Source organism: Kogia breviceps, chromosome 15 (assembly GCF_026419965.1).
Source record: "Kogia breviceps isolate mKogBre1 chromosome 15, mKogBre1 haplotype 1, whole genome shotgun sequence".
NCBI classification, from domain to species: domain Eukaryota; kingdom Metazoa; phylum Chordata; class Mammalia; order Artiodactyla; family Physeteridae; genus Kogia; species Kogia breviceps.
Window position 1 is genome coordinate 22214112 of NC_081324.1, and position 15380 is coordinate 22229491.

Below are 15380 nucleotides of genomic sequence, written 5' to 3' on the forward strand. Positions count from 1 at the left end.
GGACGCGGGTTCGTGCCCCGGTCCGGGAAGATCCCACATGCCGCGGAGCGGCTGGGCCCGTGAGCCATGGCCGCTGAGCCTGCGCGTCCGGAGCCTGTGCTCCGCAACGGGAGAGGCCACAGCAGTGAGAGGCCCGCGTACCGCCAAAAAAAAAAAAAAAAAGACACTGGTTCTCACTCTGCTACCAACCTCCCTTCCCTTAAATTTCTGCTTTTCTCATTCCAAAACTTTTTATAAATAATGCAGGTTAGGAATATTTATAATACAGGCATACCTCGGAAATGTGAGTTCAGTTCAAGACCACATGTAAGTTATGTTTACACTGTACTGTTGTCTATTAAGTGTGCAATAGCATTGCGTCGAAGAAACAATGTACATACCTTAATTTTAAAATACTTCATTGTTAGAAAATGCTAATCATCATCTGAGCCTTCAGTGGGTCGTAATCCTTTTGCTGGTGCTGGAGGGTCTTGCCTCTGTTGATGGCTGCCGACTGATCGAGGTGGTGGTTACTGAAGGTTGGGGCAGCTGTGGCAATTTCTTAAAATAACAGTAGAGGGCTTCCCTGGTGGCTCAGTGGTTGGGAGTCCGCCTGCCGATGCAGGGGACACGGGTTCGTGCCCCGGTCCGGGAAGATCCCACATGCCGCGGAGCGGCTGGGCCCGTGAGCCATGGCCGCTGAGCCTGCGCGTCCGGAGCCTGTGCTCCGTAATGGGAGAGGCCACAACAGTGAGAGGCCCGCGTACCGCAAAAAAAAATAATAATAATAAAAATAACAGTAGAGCTGGCCACACCGACTGAGCCTTCCTTTCATGCAAGATTTCTCTGTAGCGTGCAATGCTGTATAATAGCGTTTTACCCACAGTAGAACTTCTTTCAAATTTGGAGTCGGTCCTCTCCAACCCCGTGCTGCTTTCAACTAAGTTTATGTCACATCCTAAATCCTTTGTTATCATTTCAGCAGTCTTCACAACATCTTCACCAGGAATGGATTCCATCTCAAGAGACCTTTTTATTTGCTCATCCGTAAGAAGCTCCTCCTCCATTATGGTTTCATCATGAGATTGCAGCAATTCAGTCACATCTTCAGGCTCCACTTCTAATTCTAGCTCTCTTGCTGTTTCCACCACATCTGCAGTTACTTCCTCCACTAAAATCTTGAACCCCTCGAAGTCATCCGTGAGGGTTGGAATCTACTTCTTCCAAACTCCTGTTAATGTTGGTATTTTGACCTCTTCCCATGAATCATGAATGTTTTTAATGGCATCTAGAACCCTTTCCGGGTTTTCAATCGACTTTGCCCAGATCCATCAGAGGAATCACTATCCATGGCAGCTATAGCCTTAACAAAATGTTTATTAAAAAATAAGACTTGAAAGTTGACACTACTTGATCCATGGGCTGCAGAAAGAATGTTGTGTTAATCTCATTATACATCTCCATCAGAGCTCCTGGGTGACCCAATGAGCAGTAATATTTTGAAAGGAATCTTTTTTTTTTTTCTGAGCTGTAGGTCTCAGTGGTGGGCTTAAAATATTCAGTAAACCATGCTGTAAATAGATGTGCTACCATCCAAGCTTTGTTACGTTTAAAGAGCACAGGCAGAGTAGATTTAGCATAATTCTTAAGGGCCCTAGGATTTTTGGAATGGTAAACGAGCATTGCTTTCAACTTAAAGTTACTGGCTGCATTAGCCCCTAGCAAGAGAGTCAGCTTGTCCTTTGAAACTTTGAGTCCCGGCATTGACTTCTCTTTAGCTATGAAAGTCCTAGATGACATATTCCAAAATAGGGCTGTTTCCTCTACATTGAAAATCTGTGTTTAATATAGCCACCCACATGAGTTACCTTAGCTAGATTTTCTGGATAATCTGCTGCAACTTCTACATCAGCACTTGCTGCTTCACCTTGCACTTTGATGTTATAGAGACAGCTTCTTTCCTTAAACCTCATGGACCAACCTCTGCTAGCTTCAGGCTTTTCTTCTGCAGCTTCCTCGCCTCTCTCAGCCTTCATAGAATTGAAGAGAGTTAGAGCCTTGCTCTGGATTAGGTTTTGGCTTAAGGGAATGTTGTGGCTGGTTGGATTTCCTTCAAGAACTCTTCCCTCGAATTCACAACTTGGCTAACTGGCACAAGAGGACCAGCTCTAGGCCTGTTTCTGCTTTTGACATGCCTTCCTCACCAAACGTCATTTCTAGCTTTTGATTTAAAGTGAGAGACATGTGACTTCCTTTCGCTTGAACACTTAGAGGTTATTAATTGGTCCAATTTCAAAATCGTTGTGTCTCAGGGAATAGGGAGGCCCAAGGAGTGGGAGAGATGGGCGAACAGCCCATTGGTGGAGCAGTCAGAACATACAACATTTATGAATTAACTTTGCCATCTTATATGGGCGCGGTTCAGGGCACCCCAAAACAATTACAACAGTAACATCAAGGATCACAGATCACCATAACAAAATAATGAAAAAGGTAGAAGTACTGCGAGAACTACCGTAACGTGACACACAAAGTAAGCAAACGCTATTGGAAAAATTGCAGTGATAGACTTGTTAAATGCAGGGTTGCCAGCAACCCTGAATTTGTAAAAATGTGCAATAAAGCAAAGCGCAATAAAACAAGGTATGCCTGTATAGTGTGAGCATCTTTTCCATGTCAGTATACTTCCACAGCATGATTTAGTGGTGCAGTAATAATGGGTTTTATGGCTATTCCATACCTTAGCCATTTTCTATTAGTGGTTAAGTAACGGTAGGCAGTGGAGCATTGATGGAATAGGGAAGGACATTGAGAAACGTAATAAGGAGATTCCATTTCATAAAGATTAAGAAGAGCTGTTCTCTTTAAGCTGCCATACCTTCCTACTTGAGTGTCTGAGTAATTATTGCTAGTAAAGTGTCTTCAGCTGACCATGTGAAATAATTGAAAGTTATGAATGTTAAATTTTCTTGCCATTTGGGGATTTTCTATGCTGTATCCATAATAATGTTTATCTGGTTTTATAAGTATTACTTGTACAGCAGTGCAAGAGAGCTTCCATAGGGAGAAGTGGTTAGATATCTTAACCAGAAAATAGAGTTCAGAGATCAGAGATGGGGATTGGAAGGCAAAAGAGGAAAACAGGTAAAGAGAAACCACATTTCTAGGCCCTCGGGGTGTTTTTTAGAGGGCTCCTGGGAGACTGCGATGTCTGTCACCTGACACCTAAATGAGGTCCTGCTGCCTTTGTGTTTAAAATGATAAATCTTCAATCTTTGTAAGAGCATATGCAAAAATACCTTTTTTTTTTTTGCGGTATGCGGGCCTCTCACCGTTGTGGCTCCTCCCGTTGCGGAGCACAGGCTCCGGACGCGCAGGCTCAGTGGCCGTGGCTCATGGGCCCAGCCGCTCCGCGGCACGTGGGATCTTCCCGGACCGGGGCACGAACCCGCGTCCCCTGCATCGGCAGGCGGACTCTCAAACACTGCGCCACAGGGAAGCCCCAAAAATACGTTTTTAAGTGTGAAAATCTTAGGAAGGAGCTACAATATTCAACTGAATGCACAACAATAAAAAACTGAGAAGAATTAGCTTAGTAATAAGAAGCTTGCTCATTTAAGAAGGAAGTAAATTAACACAACATAATAAATCAACTATACTTCAATAAAATAAATTTTTAAAAAAAGAACATTTCAATGAAGGCCAAGATTATATAAATCTTTGTTTAATGCCTACCAGCAACATCTCAATGTTCTCCTAAAGCCTCTAGCAGCGTCATGCATAATTTACTGCATATATTAATTTTGAACACCAGGATGGGAAAAATCAGTCCCACCGACTTAAAGGCTGTATGAAACCTGAAAATGTAGAGATGACCTATGCCAGAGACAGTGTTCTGTTAAAGTGGAATGTTCTTGGATAAGTCAACAATAGTTAGCCTCTATTCAAAATGAAAATTTGAGGGGTTTTTTAAAATGTGATCCTGGAACTGTAAGAATGTAATGATTATTTAAAATGAAAATAAATTATAGGTATTTCTCTATTTTAAAGCACCGAGGTCCATATGTATTCCATGACATTACAGTGGAATTTTTTACACGATCTGGTGCTGCAAATTCAAGGAAATTACCAAGGCATTTGTGTGTGTGTGTGTGTGTGTGTGTGTGTGTGTGTGTGTGATCTTCCCGGACCGGGGCACGAACCCGCATCCCCTGCATCGGCAGGCGGACTCTCAACCACTGCGCCACCAGCGAAGCCCTACCAAGGCATTTTAACAAGAGACTTGAATGGGGTAGTGGTTTCAAGTCTACTTGAGTCATAGATGTGAAATGCTAAAGTATGGAAATTAGGCATTGTACTTTAAAGATAAATCTAAAACTAGAAAGCTAAGATTTCCACAAGGAATGCGGGAATACTTGATAGCTTATGGATTTTGCTAATGCTAAATATTTTTAAGTTACCTAGATTTAAAGTCTCTGAGGTTCACTATTAGGTGACAATTTTTAAAATATTGATGTGTTAATAAGAAATAGCCAAACCTACTACTATTAAGAAATTGTTATTGGAATTCTTCGTAAAGTAAGATTTTCTGAAAGTAAGACCACAGAGGAAAACTGGAGAGATGGGCTAGTGCATTTCTTCCACATTGGTGGAGGCTACAATAAGAACTTGTTGGATATTTTAAGAATTGTATATGTATAAAAGTAAACACGTGGGTTTCTTTTAAAGCTACTTTCTTAAGGCAGTCTGTGCTACCTCAGTTAAGGACTTTTTTTTTCCCCTCTATCGATAAGAACCAAGAATGGACTGTGAAATAGTTCTTGGTTGTATTTGGATTAAATTACAACTTTCCTTTGTTATTCTGTACCTTGCTGAATTTGAACTTCTTGGAAACCACATTTATTGTCACCCAATGATATTGTTGAGGATGTTTCTTTTTAATTCTGGTAGTTCCAGTTATCTAGAGGCTGGACATATCTTCCTAAGTTTGTCTTTTCATTGCACAGATAAAGGTTCTCAGAATTCGTATTCTGAGAGCCACAATCTCATTGGAAGTTAAAAGAGCAAACTCCAAACATGTCTTAATTTTTCTGGCCTGTTCCCAGTGGCTTTTCTTGAGCAACATGAAAACCACTGAGATCTTATTCTCATGTGCTTTTGGTGAGGACTCTTGCCTCAGGATCATATTTTATGTTTTCTCTTCCCAAGCAAGTGATGCCTAGTACTTTTTGGAAAATATACCCTCAAATCAAAGATTCTATTTGTAGTCAAGTTTTACCTTCTTTACTAGTAGACAAGTCTTTCTAAATGTTCTATTCAATTTCCTCAACCTTTTCAGTAACCTCCCTTCAACTCTCGCCCCTATCTTTTTTAACTTTCCCCGGGAATAGCAGCATCCTCTGTGATCCCTTCCACCGTACCACCATTTGGGCACCTGTAGGTAAACCCTTCCAGGTAGAACACGGACTCAGCTGGACTCCAAGTCTCTCTCTCTGAGGTCTTTAAATCCACTTAAAGCACTGAAGGGAATTGGGTGCCACCTTTTAGAGCACATCTGATTTTCAGTCATTTCCCATGCTTTCCTGGTCATTTGGAAACTGCTCCTGGGCTAGGCCGACAAAAGCTTATTTTCTAGCTTTGGACTCTATTTCAGTTTAAGTTCCATTATTTTCTGGTTTCAGTAAAGGGCATCTAATGCCATGCTTTGCAGATTATGTTCTTTGAATATCATTTTCCTTATCTGTAAATGGAAATGATTACCTACATGAAATTCAAGCAAGAAACTAAGACCTAGAGATACTGTGAAATAATTTGCCCTCCTTGGCAGGCTCCCTCTTGTTCTGGCTCTTTGTAAAACCCAGCATGACCCTGAAAGAAAACGTTGAGGTGCTGCTGAGAGCAATGTGAAGTAAAAGTAAAAAGCCTTTGGATTTTAGAGCTCTACCTTTAGTTGCGTGACCCAGTTTGTACAAAGTGAACTCAGGTAAGTAATCTTATTTAATCAAAGCCCTACAGGTGTAGGGACTATTGCCTCCATTTTGCAGAGAAAAAAAAAAACAAAACAAAACTGAGGCTTAAGAGTCCAAGTAGCTGGCTTAAGGTAAAGATAAAAATCCCCAAATCTAAAGCATTTTCAGGAAGATTTCGTGCAAAATGTTTCATGAGTTGCTGACAACTGTGGTGTGAGCATTTTTCATTTAACGCAATGATCCTCTAATTCCTGGGCATGCCAATCAAAAGATTTCAGCAGCATTTCCTAATATAATACAGTTCATTTTTATTCTCGAACTGTCATGACCATGAAGGACTTGGGCTAGATTAAGGCACCATGTCTTCTTTCAAAATTGATTTGTGGACTCAAATTAGGCACTAAAGTGCTCTGACCAGCAAATGGAACGTCAAAATTGGCTGAAACTGTGGTTGAACCAGGAGTTTTACTTACGTTTTTAATTTCTTCTTTGAGACCAAAGCATGAGCCCAGCCAGATTACTGTTGACTTTTTGAGGAATTAGTCTTTCCAGAATCATGGAAACTTTCCTTTACTTGTAGTCTCTTAGTATGTAATTTGCTTTATCCTAGAAAGAAAATAAAAAATGGGAGACAGGCCTCATCTATTTTCTTACTATGTGATGCCCTTTCTTTTTCCTGTACCACATTTCAGCCCCCAGCTGCTTTCCCGTTCTGACCCTCTAATTTCTATTGCTTTTTCAAAAGCATCTTCCCCAAAAAACTATTTAAATCAGTCCACTGACCTTATGAGTCTTAACTCTGAATCCAGTTTCTGTAACTTAACCCTGCGAGTGATGACTGCTAAAGGTATCCTAATGGAGAAGAGGGTTGCTCTTGCAGGGATGTGTGCAGGAAATTTCATTTGCTGCCAGATCCCAGACCTGGGGATCCCATTTGCTTCCCCACCTCCCCTCGTCTGAGTGGGCTTCTCCCTTTACATCAGGGACTTTCAACCTCAGCACTGTTGACATTTGGGGCTGAATAACCGGGTGGGGGGGGCACTGTCCTGTGCATTGTCCTGTCCTCCACCTACCAGACATCAGTTGTACACACACACACACACACAGAGTTGTGACAATCCAAAATGCCTTGACACATTGCCAGTTGTACCCTGGGGGGCAAAGTTGCCCCTGATTGAGAACCACTGCTTTTTTTTTTTTAATAACATTTTTTTTATTCAAACAGAAAGTCACAAAAATTATAATCATCCTCATCAGTTCACTCAGTCCCATGTAATTAATTTTTTTTTCATCTTGATCTTTTGTTAGCACTCATGAATTCATCAGTTTTCCATTAGAGTTCTGAAAATGCTTATTCATTCAGTTCAGCAGTATAGTCACTTACCAGAAACCTGTACTTGTCAGAGTCTTTTCCATGAATTCCTTGAAGATGAAACCCTCTTATAGGAACATTTTTGCAAAAGCATCAGAGTACACCCAGAACTGTCTGCAAACGACAAAAGACTTAAAAATGACCACGGTTAAAGATTTGATGAAAGTTCATAATAATGCAATTGACAAGGAAATTTAGTTATTTCTGAGATATACATTTTAAAGTAATAACTAGAATTATAACACTATACCAGAACATATAAGATTTTTAGGAATTTCATGTAATGTCTGAAACATTTATATTAACATATTTCCATACAAATAACCCAAAGAAACTTTAGTATTAGTGTTTTGGAGGACCACTGCTTTAAAAAAAATTTTTTTTTTTGCTGTACGCGGGGTTCTCACCGTTGTGACCTCCCCCGTTGCAGAGCACAGGCTCCGGACGCGCAGGCTCAGCGGCCATGGTTCACGGGCCCAGCTGCTCCGCGGCACGTGGGATCTTCCCGGACCGGGGCACAAACCCGCGTCCTCTGCATCGGCAGGCTTTCTCCCAACCACTGCGCCACCAGGGAAGCCCTAAAAAATATTTTAGTTTTACTGTAGTATAGTTGATGTACAATGTGTTAGTTTCAGGTGTACAACAAAGTGAGAACCACCGCTTTAGAAGAACATTTGAGTTTATTAGATAAACATTCGACCAAGCCCTCGCTTAGCCAGTCAACTTGAGCAAGTTGGACATACTAGACATTCTATGGGCAAGTGACAGAAAAACACTTCTAAATGGCTAAAATAACCGTCTATGAGTACTCGAGTTAAGCATGCTACTAAATGTTTTACCTACAGTCGCATTTAATACTTGAACTCTGTGGGGAAAGTAGCACCCCGTCTCACAGGTAAGAAGACCACCTCGGATGAATGAACTTGCCAAGGTCACACAGTGAGGGGTAGAACTACTATTCAGTCCAGGTGGTGGGATTCTGACACCTACGTTCTTCACCCCTGCTCTGTACTGATTCCTTGCCCTCCGGTAGCTTACATTCTAACTGAGACGCCACAGTCAGTATTCCTGAGCCTTAGGCCCCCTTCTTAAAAAGCTGTCTCTCACACTTTCCAGGTCCTCTAGAGGTCTCTCTGCTGCCAGGCCCCAGGCCACTCTTCTCCAAGGACAGGCTTTATAGCTATCCAGGCCCAAGGACACACTGTCCATAAACCTGGCAGCTCCATCAAGTTGCCTCAGAATCTATCTGGTGAAAGATACTATGTTGTTTGTGGAATAAACAATGAAGAACTAAGCTGCCTAAGAATCCATGTTCCGGGTGCCAAGAATTTATCTGAAAGCTTAGGACATCTGCAGTCCTCTGGGAAGTCTCATTTTTCTGTGATTTCCCCATCCTGGTTCCATGAAGGAAGCATCACTTGCAGGCTTCAGGAGGGGTTGGAGGATGCTGTCTTACCTTTACAGGGCTTTGAGAGACAGCCTTAGATTCATTTGCTCCCCTTTATCAAAAGATGGAAAAAGCCACCTAAGTGTGAGGTCTTGTTCCTCTTTGGCAGATCTGTACCCAGCCTCTTGGGTGCAGCGTGCAGTGCCGAGGTCATCTGGAGATAACCCCGAGACATCCACATGCTCTAGGGCATGATATTAACACTGGTTTGATCCAGCAAAGCCCCTCAATAGATTTGTCACTGTATCACTTAGATCTTGAAGACATCACTAGCTCATCTACGAAGAGACCAGAAACCATCGATGAGGCTGTGCCTTCCAGACCTTTCCACCTAAGAGCGAACACCCTTGAGCTGGCGCTGCTAATTCTACCTGAACATGAGTGTCACCTGGGAACCTTTTTCAGGCGCGCTGGTGCTGGACCTCACCCTTGAGGTGCTGATTCAGCTGGTGAGGATGGGCCAGGCGAGGCTGTGTGGAGGAGGTGAGGATGAGGGCATTACACTCTCCCAAGCTGGCCTTGTTAAGCCGCAAGCCCAAAATTTCTTTGAAGCCTTGTGGTTAATCTTTTTTAAAAAAAAAATATTTGTTTATTTGGCTGTGCCGGGTCTTAGTTGCAGCATGTGGGATCTAGTTCCCTGACCAGGGATCAAACCCAGGCCCCCTGCACTGGGAGCGCGGAGTCTTACCCCCTGGGCCCCCAGGGAAGTCCCTTTGTGTTTACTCTTCATCCATGAACAATTTGCATTTTCCAAACATCCATATATGATATTAAAATACCTTAAATTACTAACCTTCCCCATACACTTCCAAGAGTAAAATCGATGAGCCTGGAAGCCATTTATATCACACACATCACATAGTTTCATTTGAGGCAGATGGGATCCAGGTCTTTGAGACTCCTTCACACGCTCACTGTCTGCGAAGCTGTGTCATGAGAGAAATTTACAGCTGTTGGCCACCTTCCTTGGGCTTCTGGGAACCCCTTCCTCGTTTGAAAGTGCCTGGATTTCCCCACAGCTAGGTTCTTGAGGGCTTCATAGGCTGCACAGGTAAAAGAGGAACAAGAAGTTCTGCTTGAGTAACAAACATCATATTTTGACCAGGAAAGATGACACAAATGGGGGAAACCTTGACAGTACAGCCGGGGGTGCCAAGGCCCGAGCCAGGGAGAGAGGCCTCCTGCTCTCAGAGTCCGCACACCGGGGGCTTTGGATGCCTCACTTGAATGCCTCACTTTCTTTCCAATAATATAAGAACGAGTTCCTTACGTTTTTATCTTTGGCCCATCTGCCAGTCCCAGAGGCAGGGCGGTGACCCCATTTTGCAGAGGAGGGGGAGATGGGACTCAGAGAGGTTTCCAGGAGGCTCTGAGGCCGGCCAGGACAGCGCTCGGGGAAGCTGAGCCCAGGCTGCCCATTTGGTTGGAACAACCTCCCACCGTGCCTACCGGGAGCCTTCCTTCCCTCAGGACGTTTGCAGCATCTACAGCCGGCTGGATTCACAGCCAGCTTTAATTATGGTAAAACAGAGTCCCTGGGTGGGAAATATTTTATTCATAAAAAGTACCTCTCGGGCTTCCCTGGTGGCGCAGTGGTTGAGAGTCCGCCTGCCGATGCAGGGGACGCGGCTTCGTGCCCCGGTCTGGGAGGATCCCACATGCCGTGGAGCGGCTGGGCCCGTGAGCCATGGCCGCTGAGCCTGCGCGTCTGGAGCCTGTGCTCCGCAATGGGAGAGGCCACAACAGTGAGAGGCCCGCCTAGCACCAAAAAAAAAAAAAAAAAAAAAAAAAAAGTACCTCTCTATTCCACGGCATTCATAGCGAGCGGACTCTCCTGGACCTCTGTGCATCCATTATTCCATGTCACCAAGCATGTGCGCGCCCTGCAGGGAGAGGTGGGTCACACACGGTGTCCTGTCGCCTGCAGGGCCCCCTTGGCAGGTACGAGCAGCGTGGGGCCTCTCAGGGTGGACTCCATCCTACACCACTGCCCTCCCACCGTCCCGAGAGACACCCTGTGTTTTCATATCCTGGAGGCCTTACAAGGGCCTGGAGGGGACCCCCACCCTGCCTAGGATGCGGCAGGACGGGCCTGAGGACGGCCTTGTTCAGGGTTGCGAGGCAGGCTCTGCAGAGTCCTCAGCTCCCAAAACGAAGCCAGGCAGGGGGCTGGCCACGGGGAGGTGTCGGCACACAGGGAGCCCAGCCAACCCGCGCAAACCCTGCGGGAGTCCAGAGTGGGATCCATGTGCCATTTCACAAAACGGGGAGGTGATGTGGAGAGAACAAACTGTATACTTTCTGAAACTCACCAGGCAGAGACGTCAGAGAAAAAGATGACCTTTGGCCCAGCAGTCCAGATACTTGATTGGAGGGTCAAATCAAGGGAGCAGCTAGGTTCCATCAGGTTTCTGGCCCAGGCTGGGGCTTCTGGTGAGGGCAGGGGGTTGACTGGTCTCACCTGCAGCCCATGCTGCCTGGGCCCATTGGACCTGTCCAGGCAGAGTGATGAGGCTTGCAAGGGTGGCAGCTGAAAGCCCTGGGCCAGGATGAAGCCTCAGGAAAAGTGCTTCCACTCCCTTCCCTTGCCCACGCCCCTCCCACTAACATGTGTCAGCTGGGCCCAGCTACTGGCCTGGGGAAAAAAGACAGAAAACAGGTTCTGTCCTGCTAGCCAGGTCTTCCCCTCCCACTCAGATCTCCCTAGAGTTTAGGAAACAGGACTTCAGTGCATTTTTCTAATGCTGACTAAATTCCTTCCTCTGGGCAGCTTTGTGTGCCCTTGGCACAAACGAGAAAAGGAGTAGGAAGGGTTTAAAATAGCACACAACTGGCCAACTTGCACTGCCAACGTAGGCTAGCTATTACAAACCAAAAAATCCAGGTGGTGCAATTTGTTGCAACTGTCTGGCGTGGACTCGGGTGTAGTGCGCATTTTTAAGAGCACACATGTTCCCTGGGTGGAATGGAAATAAACCAGGTGCAAATTCTGCTGCAGACTCTGGGACCATTGCAGGGTGTGGTTGCAGTTCAGACTGCAACTGCACTTTGGTGTCCAAGTAAAATGTGGTTCTCATCCGTTCCTGGCCTCAGGCCCCCTCAGGTGATGTGTACTCATCGGGTGCCATTGGAATCAGCTGTTTCTAGGAACTGGAAACTAAGAGGGCCATAGAAGGAAGCCACTTCCTGGGGCTGTTCTTCAAGGCATGTTGGACAGATTCTGGAGATGGCTGTCACAGGCCAGTCTCCTGATTGCAAATAAACACTTTACTGGAGGCCCACGTACCTCATGCATAGTCTCTCCTGAGACTTTGGAGAGGGCCAATGTCATGAATACAGAGCACTTATTTACAAAGGACGTTTTTAATCACTTAATTAGTTACTATGTCTGTTATAACAAGAGAACAGTGAGCCATCTTGGATGAGGGTGCTGGACCATCCACTAGAGTCACTCAGTGGCAAGTGAGTAACGCAGATCTGTGCCCCTACGAAGTGGATAATACACCCATCAAGGACCTTCTGGGAACGGCTAAAATGCCAACTGTACAAATGCCAAGGATCTATAATAGCCTTGTCCTCAAACCAAGGGTCTTGATTTGGGATGAGAACATGTGGCTATACCTGCAAACACCTTCGTTTCCCTTGCCTTGGAAGGAAGAAATGTACCTTCTCGGGAGGCACTGGCATCGGCCGATCTTCGTGTTGGAGTGATGCTTGGGGTCTCAAAACACTTCACAGCTATTACCTTCCTGTTTGAGATCAAGAGGGCAGATCTTGGATGGATGAGAAAAGCACAAGGACATGACAAGCCTTTTTGCTCAAAATCACATAATTATTAGTTAGTTGAAGTTGGGATTAGAAACTCCAGTCTTCGACATCCTGCTTCCTCCGCCTCTGCCTCTTTGTTACCTGGCGCTAGTCCACCCCCCACAACACTCGACACCCTCCCCTGGATAGTTCATTCAAAGAAATCCACCTGTCATAGATAGATGCCTAAATTCCACCATTAGAGCTTCATCTCTTTTGCTTAAGACATAAGTGTAAATTAAAGTGCAAATGCTCCCAGAAGGAAAGCTTCTCAGAGATCATCATATTCTTTCTGTAAATGGCCAGATAATAAATATTTTAGGTTTTGCAGTCCACACAGTCTCGGTCACAACTACTCAACTCTGCCATGGAAGCATGGAAAGCAGCCGTAGACTACATAACAAATGAACAAATTACTACTTATGGACACTGACATTTGAATTTCATATTATCACATATCACAGAATATTATTCTTCTTTTGAGAAGCATTTTCACCAGTCTTAGCTCATAAGCATACAAAAGTAGAGCCAGACCCTTGCTCTAAGGTGTCCCCGGTCAGGGCTGTGCTTTGTGGGTCAAGGCTCTGCAGAAAGGAGAAGCAGGGGCAGAAAGAGTGAGCAGGAGACCACCTAGTGCCCCAGGCAGTGAGTGGGGAATGCAGACAGGTCGCTGCTGTCTGCAGTCTGGCCATTGCAGTCTTGGCACTGTCCCCTGGGCCCGTCTAGAAGGGGGCAGCTGCCCACCGGGCTGTCGAAGTAGCCTCTGCATCTGGATCACCGCTGGAGCCATTGGGACCTCATGAGAGCTGTGGCTTTAATGCCGGTGTTTGCTGGCCAGCTGAGGGGGAGGTGACTGTTCCCCTTTCTGGTGCATAGCTACACCGATATTCAGATTTCCCTTCTCCCCACATCCATCTGTAGGCTCCATGCCCCACCATGAGGAGGCTGAAAGGTCAGATTGCTCAATGATGCTGTTACCTTTGAGGGCTTTTGTTACTGCTCTGTTGTTCTTTAAATATAAAAGCCCAACGGAGGAGGAGATCGCTGCTGTGGGCTGACACTTTGATCTGCCACGTGGGAGACATGGGGTATATGATGCTGTCATCCTGAAAGTGCTTCCTCTTACAATCTCATTTGGTTGTCCTGAGTGGAGTGAATAAGGAGATAGAATTATCACCATTTTACAGATGGAAAAACTGAGGCTCAGAGCACTAAACTGACTTTCCCCAGGCAGAGCAGGGGAGCAGGGTTTGCGGAAGGGCCAGCTGTGCCACCTGGGGCCGCTCACCGTGATTTCCATGTTAGTATCAGCTCCGGTCCAAGGTTCCTTTCAACGATGTTTTAAAGCCACTTGCCCTTCTCGCGAGAGTTCAGAGTTAGTTCATTTCAAAAGAGGTAACAGAATCTCAGTTCCCCTCAGTGGGCACATGTAAATTACAATGTGTTAAAATACCCCTTCCCCCCTCCACAATCCTCCTCCCTCCCCCAGGGGCTCCTTCCCACTCCACCCCCCCCCCCCCCCGCCCGCGGGACAATCCAGGAGGCCAGAGTCCGTTGGCACTCAGCCTTAGTAATGTTGCACAGCTTTCTCTTTCATTTTTGAAGTAAACCATTAATCTAGATAGATGGACTATTATTTTCTCTTCTCAACCCCATGGATCATCTTCCACACCCTCTGGGGGTGCACGTACCCCACTTTGGAGACCCCAGACTGAACACAGCACCCCTCCACTTCCCCTAAAAGTCCCTAAAGAGGCGTCATCGGTCAAGAGGGCCTGCCAGGAGCTGCCCAGGCCACAAAGGGAAGGTCGGGCAGGGTGGCCTCAGGGTCACACGTCCCCTTCCCTCCGGGACCAGCTCTCTGTTACCACCCTAGACCCAGGAGTCTCCCCGGGGCCAGCCCTGCAGGACCCGCTGCTGGACAGCACCAGCCTGGGCAGCCACCGCTTTCCCGGGGGACAGGCCCAGCTGGCAGCCCAAAGCAGGGGAGATACGAGGGAGGGGTGGCTGCCTCCCCCTGGCCTCATTGTGGCATTTCTGAAATCTCGTTTCCTGTCACCATTCGGAGGCAGGTGTTTCTGTTTTTTGATCTGTCTCGAGTTGCTATTCCAGTCGTGTGAGTGGCTAGTTTTTTCCTCGGGGGTGGCGGTGGGGGGCAAAGTTAGCAGCCAGGCCCCTACCTCCAGCCCTGGCAGGGTCAGTTGTGCGGCAAAGGGCCCTCCCCGAGACCTGGGGACACTCCAGGGACAGCTGGGGGCCCAGTGGAGCAGGAACCCATCTCAGGGCAGTTAAAGAGCCATTTGTGTTTTGGTTGAATTGCTGATATGCATCACACCTGGCTCTACCCAGGAAAGGCGAAACAAAAAGAAGCCGGGCCCTGCGCCTTAGGGGGAACCTCGGCCCACAGGGCATGAGAGTAGCTGGAGACAATAGTGAGAGAGCTTCTCACATGACATCCAGAACCTCAAACCCAGGAATTTTAAAACGGGTCTGCAAACGCCCTGAGAAGCACCTGCCCCATTCAGGAGGTCCGTGACCCCCCTATGAGAATTTTAACTTCCATTTGAATGAAAATCTTAAAAATTAATGTAAACATGTTCCATATCACATGAAAGATCATCTCATAGCTAAGTGTTTATGGAGATTTCAGAGCCAAATAGTATTTGTAAAAAGAATGGAGGAGAAGCTTTCATTCACGAACATCACGGTGTCCTATACAAGGTAAAGGTGTGCAGTTTCTCTAGTCGGGGTGAGACAGGGAGGAACCTGGTCATCACACCACTCAGGTCGTGTCACAAAGCAAAAC